This window comes from Dendropsophus ebraccatus, chromosome 3 (genome assembly GCF_027789765.1).
Source record: "Dendropsophus ebraccatus isolate aDenEbr1 chromosome 3, aDenEbr1.pat, whole genome shotgun sequence".
Taxonomy (NCBI): Eukaryota; Metazoa; Chordata; class Amphibia; order Anura; family Hylidae; genus Dendropsophus; species Dendropsophus ebraccatus.
This window is the reverse complement of record NC_091456.1, coordinates 150,043,643-150,051,065: the sequence shown is the minus strand read 5'-3', so window position 1 is coordinate 150,051,065 and position 7,423 is coordinate 150,043,643. Positions and strand designations below refer to the sequence as shown.

General features: G+C 36.1%; 1 long non-coding RNA gene across 1 annotated transcript in view; it reads left to right on the top strand.

Annotated features, from left to right (window-relative positions):
* The first annotated feature begins 356 nt into the window (after window positions 1-356).
* Window positions 357-7,423, top strand: part of LOC138787383 (uncharacterized) — a 29,034-nt gene continuing 21,967 nt past the window's right edge. Inside the window, exon 1 of the long non-coding RNA XR_011362363.1 lies at window positions 357-421. This is a non-coding gene — a long non-coding RNA (uncharacterized lncRNA). The remainder of the gene's footprint in view (window positions 422-7,423) is intronic.

The following is a 7,423-nucleotide window of genomic DNA, read 5'->3' as shown; positions in this document are numbered from 1 at the left end:
CCTAATGTCAGTGTGATACTAGTACAGGACCTCAAATGTCAGTGGGCTATGTGTGTGTGTGACATCAGTCTTCAATCTGCAATTGTTCCAAATGGCTTAGAAAAGAAGCTCTGGGGGCTCAAAAGATCAGAGACCCAGGTCAGATCTGAGGCATTCCTTATCTATTTACATACATGTGAGGTCAGGTATGGCAACTGAGGTGTCACTAAATTCACCTCAATATGATGGTATACTATTTTATATCAAAATCTGCTTTACTGCAGGGGTAACCTTCAAGTATCAGGATTATTAGAAACAATTAAAACAAGCTGATCTATGTATGTATTTGAATTGTGCTGTATATTTTTTTCCTGTATAGATCTCCAGATCAATGGGTTGGTCCATTCCGCCCCTATGAAAGAACAGACAATATCTATACCTGGTAAGAGAATTTCTCCAGTTTATTGTCTGTAGAATAAAAGTTATGTACAAAGTCATTCCTTCTCTAACACCCTGACCTGTATGTGTAATTGCTTCTTATAAGTTGCAGACTTCCTTTAGTAGTTTGGCGCATTAACACATTAGTGTTTCTTGCTGGTTTGATGTATATTTCATTTTTTTGTGCAACTGATTGAAATTTAGTGGACAACGGAAGCATAAAAATAGGGTGGAAACACAAGACCAGGTTACATTTTAGTTTCCGATACTGCAGTGAAATTCTTTCTTTACTTACAATTTGAAGCTGACGTGATCTGCAGTTATGAACCGCAATGCAACTTTAACGCAACCTGATTGTGTGTTCTCACCAAAGTTTTTTTTTTTTTCTTTTACGCTTCCTTATTCTGGGAATTTTTAAAAAAGTTTTATTTATTTTTTTTATATGCATTTTTTCATAAATTTGTGACATGCATTTTCTACTGTTTTTGAAGCCCTATGGAAAAGCCACACGAAATAGCAAAAAAAAAACAGAAAAAATAAACACACAGAAAAAATGCTGTAAAAATAAACAAATAATATTTGGCCACAATTATTTCGGTAGAAAAAAAATGACAACGAAAAATATCAGGAAGAAAGCTACAAAAAACATGCTTTTCTATAGTTTTTCGATAAAATATGATTTTTTTTAATGAACTAATACAAACATACATTAGAATATATAGAAATGTATGAGATCTGTCAATGGATAATATTTTATCTATCTTTTACATAATAACAAATTATATTTAAAACATGGCCCTAGCTATAAGATGTTTACCAGCTATATTTATTCTATACCACACAATAAAGAGTGACTCCTGTGGCCGTATTCAGCTTTAGGCCAGTTTCATAATACAGGCACCTACGCATTATACAGGCACATTGTTATTGTCTGTATTACACCCACAACTCTCAGGCCAGCTGAGGGACTTATGACTTGAATTGACAGCATTGTAGGGATCTATCATAGGGATTTCGAATGCTGATTCTTCAAATCATTAGACCAGCCATTTGAGTTTGGACTTATGAGTGTAAAGCGAATGCAGAACCATGGCCGTATTATTCTTGAGCATTTATTATTCTTTAGCTGGATTTTCATGCTACAATTTTATATGTGTGTTGAGATATAAATGAGTAAATTAGAAATCTATCATAAGAAAAATATGTATCCTGATATAATAAGAAAGGAAATATGAGACGAGATGGACTATGTAAAGTGCTATACATATAAGTTCATTTATATGTAAAATAACTGCGCATGTTTGCTTCTCCTCCTGCATGGTGTTTATTTTAACTACTGTCAGGCTAGGTTCCCACTATGTAAAAATGACGGCCGTCTTTTATAACAACGGCCGTTAACTTGTGTGCAATGATGGCCATCATTATGAAAGACGGTCGTCGTTTTTACAGAGTGTGAATCTAGCTTTAAAGTTTATATTTGCAACCATGTAACATGCATTGTACAACATTGTAGAGTATGTTGCCACTATATAACTAAAAAATTGCATTATTAATGTCAACTCCAGTACCTGCTCCATCTTTATTTTATTGGCCGTAGCCATGTTTCCAGGACTTTACCTTGAGCATGTATTATGTAAAAATCAAATGCTCGTCATGTTCTGCGATGTAAAAGATATAATGAAATCGAAACTAAAGCCCATAAAAATGTGTCCCTCCTCTGGTGTTACCCTGGGAATTTAGCGGTTTCACCACTGTCAAAGCAGGAGTGGATCTGTAACCGAGGAAATGTAAAAGGCTGGGGTTATATGGTGACCTGTTGCAGCATGACACTCCAGCGTTAACTGTTGATTGACAGTTGTATCCACAGAATCCCCATAATGCATGGACGGCTGTGTACATGTCTGCACTACGGCATTTACTTCCCAGTGTACATTGGAGTGTCATGCTGCAACAGGTCCCTATGTAACCTCAGTAGAAAATTTATTTTCGATTTTTATTATTTAATTTTATTTTTTTAACATTAGCTTTTTTTTCTTGAGATTTTCAACATGAAACAATACTTTAACTTTAAACAATCCAAGCTATACAGGAGTTGTGATCACCGTTATAAGTTGTAATAAGTTGACGTATTTTAAGGATATTGTGAATAGTGTTATAAATCTAAAATAAAACTGCCCCCCCCCCCCAAAAAAAGTTAGTAATAAGACGAGACTAGACACTAATGGGGAGAGGAGGGTATCAGTGTAGAGCGGCATATAAAGTATGAAGGGTCGGAGAGTTGTACGTTTGCAGTGTGTCCAAATCTGTTCATAAGTTGTCATACTTTTCGGGATTCCACTTGACAGGTCTGTCAGTCTTTCATTAATCATATAGTAGTCTAGTCTGAGTCCAGCGTATCCTGCCTTCATGCTTTTGCTATTGTCTGCTTACCAACTAGGAATATAAAAGAGTAGAGTTTGGGCAGTATCACGTAACCCTTTCTATAGGGACATTTAGTAGGGCCTCACTAGGGTTTTTAGGGCATAGCCTAGAATTGAATAAATTAGATTGTAAATTTGGGTCCAGAATCTAAAGACTATGGGACATTGCCACCAAACGGGATATATATCCCCCGGAGTTTGGAGTGTACAACCTCTAAAACAAGAATAATTGGAATTGTGTGGGCTAGCCTGTTGGGAACTGGATACCATTGTTATAATACTTTACAGGAAAATTCTAACATAAGAGAATTAAACACTTTTAGCAGCATTCTCCCGTATTTTCAGCCATTGGGTGTTAGGTAATTTGCAATTAAAGTCTTCCACCCATTTAGCAGTAAAAATAGATTATGGGGACATTTACTAAGGAGTCTAATTTGCATGACTTTTCTAATGGGGTTTGGTGTATATTTTGTTCTATTATCTTGTGACTGATTTAAAAAAATGTAGCACTGCCATAGTGAATGTATCTAAGTATCTAAAAGTCGCAGAAAAAGTCACAAAAATGCAAAAATTGCGCAAGCATATTCACCTGGTACTGACCAGACGTAGATCTGCACCTGTTTGTGCAAATGATAAATTAAGCTCCAATCTCGGATTATGCGAACCTTTGACTAAATACTCAAAACAGGATGATTAATAAAAAGTGGCATCTAAAAAATATTTGCCTGTTGAACACTGGTTCATAAATAAAACTTAGACCAAATATGGGTGAAAAATCCGAAGGAGATGAGGGGTAAAGATTGACTAGTATTTTTCAGTAGGGATGTTAGAAATTTTTGAAAAATTAGGTATCTGAATATTGTATTAGATTGAAGATTTAGTAAAGGTGAAGTATTCCTTCAATTGTATGACAGTGACATGCTAAAGTCTATTGTAGGCCCAGTGTTGAAATGCTGAGGAAGATGTGTTAGAGGAGATACGGGAGTATTGAATATGGGTTTTGTAGAAAATGATACAATGTCCCAAAGAAGTAATGAGTGTATGGACGGCTAACATGGCACACCAGTTGGTGCATTATTTCCAAGAATGGCTCAATCAATAAGCTTTAATACACTAAAACTACTCTAAATTACAGAAAATTGGGAGTTGGTAGGTTTCTATAACTTCAACTTTATTTTAGCCTAAATTAGTAGTGGATCCAGAAAAATATAGTTTCTTACTTTATATATATATATATTTATTACTTTTGAATTCATTTCTGGCTTTGGCTTTAAAAACAAAACAAAAAAGTATTTTTTTTTGTTAAGCTCTGTGAACCCTCCCTTAGAAGCATCTGTGAACCCTCCCCTAGAAGTATATCACAGTGGTTCAGGCTGATAAATGTGTCTTATCTGTAGATTGTGTAAGTTTAAGTTTATATTAACTATTAGTAGGCGTACATTACAGAATCAGAATAAGTTGTCAAAATTGAAAGGCTTTTTTTTTTTGTCATACTTCTGTCACACACTTTCACAGAAGCCACATCCACTTCTCAATAAGCCACAAAACTTGTGTAAAACATAATAAATGTGGCACAAGGAATGCTTTTATTGCTTGCAAATTACACCATGTTTGCAATAGTACATTATGTACGGCACATTACACAATGATTGGCTAAGTATCAATAGTGAAGCTGAAAGAACAGAGTGGTAAGTATAATATAACCCTCATGGGTTTAAGGCTGTGGAAATGCATTATGCTTTAAATCTTGTTAAAAGGTGGCTCAGAAACCTAAAAGTGGGACAAGTTATTATTTATTTATTTATTGTGAATTAAACCATGTTTGCAATAGTAAATCTGCCACAGTATTTTAGTACATAATTATATTATACTTTTTAGGGACAGTTATTTTCAGTAGGTGAACCCAAGCACATCACACCCTTCACATTATACCCTGCAAATTACACCCTGCACATTACATACGGCACATTACACCCCTGCACATTACACAGTGTACATTACATACTGCATATTACACAGTGTACATTACACCCTGCACATTACATACGGCACATTACACCCCTGCACATTACACAGTGTACATTACATACTGCATATTACACAGTGTACATTACACACTGCACATTACACAGTGTACATTACATACTGCATATTACACAGTGTACATTACACACTGCACATTACATACGGCACATTACACCCCTGCACATTACACAGTGTACATTACATACTGCATATTACACAGTGTACATTACACCCTGCACATTACATACGGCACATTACACAGTGTACATTACATACTGCATATTACACAGTGTACATTACACACTGCACATTACATACGGCACATTACACCCCTGCACATTACACAGTGTACATTACATACTGCATATTACACAGTGTACATTACACCCTGCACATTACATACGGCACATTACACAGTGTACATTACATACTGCATATTACACAGTGTACATTACACACTGCACATTACATACGGCACATTACACCCCTGCACATTACACAGTGTACATTACATACTGCATATTACACAGTGTACATTACATACTGCACATTACATACGGCACATTACACCCCTGCACATTACACAGTGTACATTACATACTGCATATTACACACTGCACATTACATACTGCACATTACACACTGCACATTACACACTGCACTTACACACTGCACATCACATACAGCACATTACATACAGCACATTACACCCCTGCACATTACACAGTGTACATTACATACTGTATATTACACAGTGTACATTACATACTGCACATTACACACTGTACATTACACACTGCACATTACACACTGCACATCACATACAGCACATTACATACAGCACATTACATACAGCACATTACACACTGCACATTACATACTGTACACTATTGTCTTAAATATGATCTTGTTGAAGAAAATAATTATCTTTATTCCACAATATATTTCACAATGGAAAATACAAAGTAAAGGTTCTTTTGCGCGGCCTGATATAGAGCGGTCTACAGAAGCAAACAAGTGCTGATCAGAGAGAGCTTATTTGCAGTACCTTCAGAAGGCATGATCAATCACAATGTTGGGCCGCACAAACGATCCCTGTATTGTTCACTGGCCATTGAAATATATTGCTGTCTGTGGCACATCATCTTTTTACAGAGTGAGAGGTGATATAGTGAAATATTTTAGCGTAGCACAAAATATTTGATCAGTCGAGCATTGGGAACTAACTCACCTAAAATGCATGCTCTCATTGGGCCCCTCTATGATATCTTTGAGTCTGTCTTGGAAATAGTGGCTAGAGTGTTCCATTGGGGACCTAAAGATGTCACAAGGGAATCCCCGTGGAAGCGTGTTTAGTGAATATGTGTTGTTTATTATTTTCTATGCAAGCAAAATAGGAAAAAAACCTCTGCATGCCTGGTGTACCCCTTTAGGCTATGTTCACACGCTGTACAAACAATTGCCGTTCTGCCCTGAATGGCCATTGTTTAATGCTACCGATGGCCGTAATGAATGATCAAGACCATTACTTCCTGCCGTAGGCAGCGTTAAACAACGGCCGTTCATGGCAGAATTCCCATTATTTGTATAGTGTGTGAACAAGGCTCAAGCTGGAGATTATTTTAAAAAAAAAATACATTCATTGACAGTGAATCAAAAGGAAGGAATACCCAGCTCCTAAGAGCTCACAATCTAAAACAAATGATTTTTGTACGTTGTAAAAGCTCTGGAAGTATAGAAGTATAATATTCACATTGCAGCCCATTTAATTTCTTCCCTATTTGCATGTTAAATAATTGTGAAGAATAATTTTTACGTGCTCCTCCTACTTACAGTTGTCGTCTTTTTGATAAGTATGTCCATCTCTAGTGCCTGGATGTAGTGATGTCATTGTGGTGAAGTCAACCCACCACAGAGAAGATCATAGATGACCATGAGTTATCACTCATGTGTCATGTAGGGACATGAAGCTGTACCTATAGAAACATATCCATTTTTACCTGATGAATCCTTGGGCAATTGTTGTACGACGTTGTTTTGAGGTTGGAATTTTACAGTGAAGAAAATTAGGAGAAACCCTATTGTCAGTCAGATTTATAGTAGAGTCATAGCTAGAGGCCAAATGAATTCAGTAGAGCTTATTGTCCTCCTCTGAGCTGGAGTGGTCACTAAAGAGTTAAACGTGTAAAGTTGCGCTACAGTCTTTATGGAGCTCGAGACTATGGCTACTTTCAGAAGTCAGTATTTTGTATCAGTATTTGTAAGACAACAAGAGTGGAAATATCTAATAAAAAGAGTTACCTCTCATATTTTGGACCCACTCCTGGATTTGGCTTGTAGATACTGATCCAAATACTACTTACAATGTTATCAGTTGGTTAAAACTTTTGAAAGGGAAAGTTATCTCACCTGCCTAAACTATAGGAAACTATAGTAACATAAATAATAGAATATATAGACTAGGTGAAGATCCTCTAAGTCTTCAATAAAGAAAAAAAGACTAAAGAGAGAACAGAGATAGTTCCTAGGTCCATAGAAAGTTTGTTGGTTCAAAACGGAGT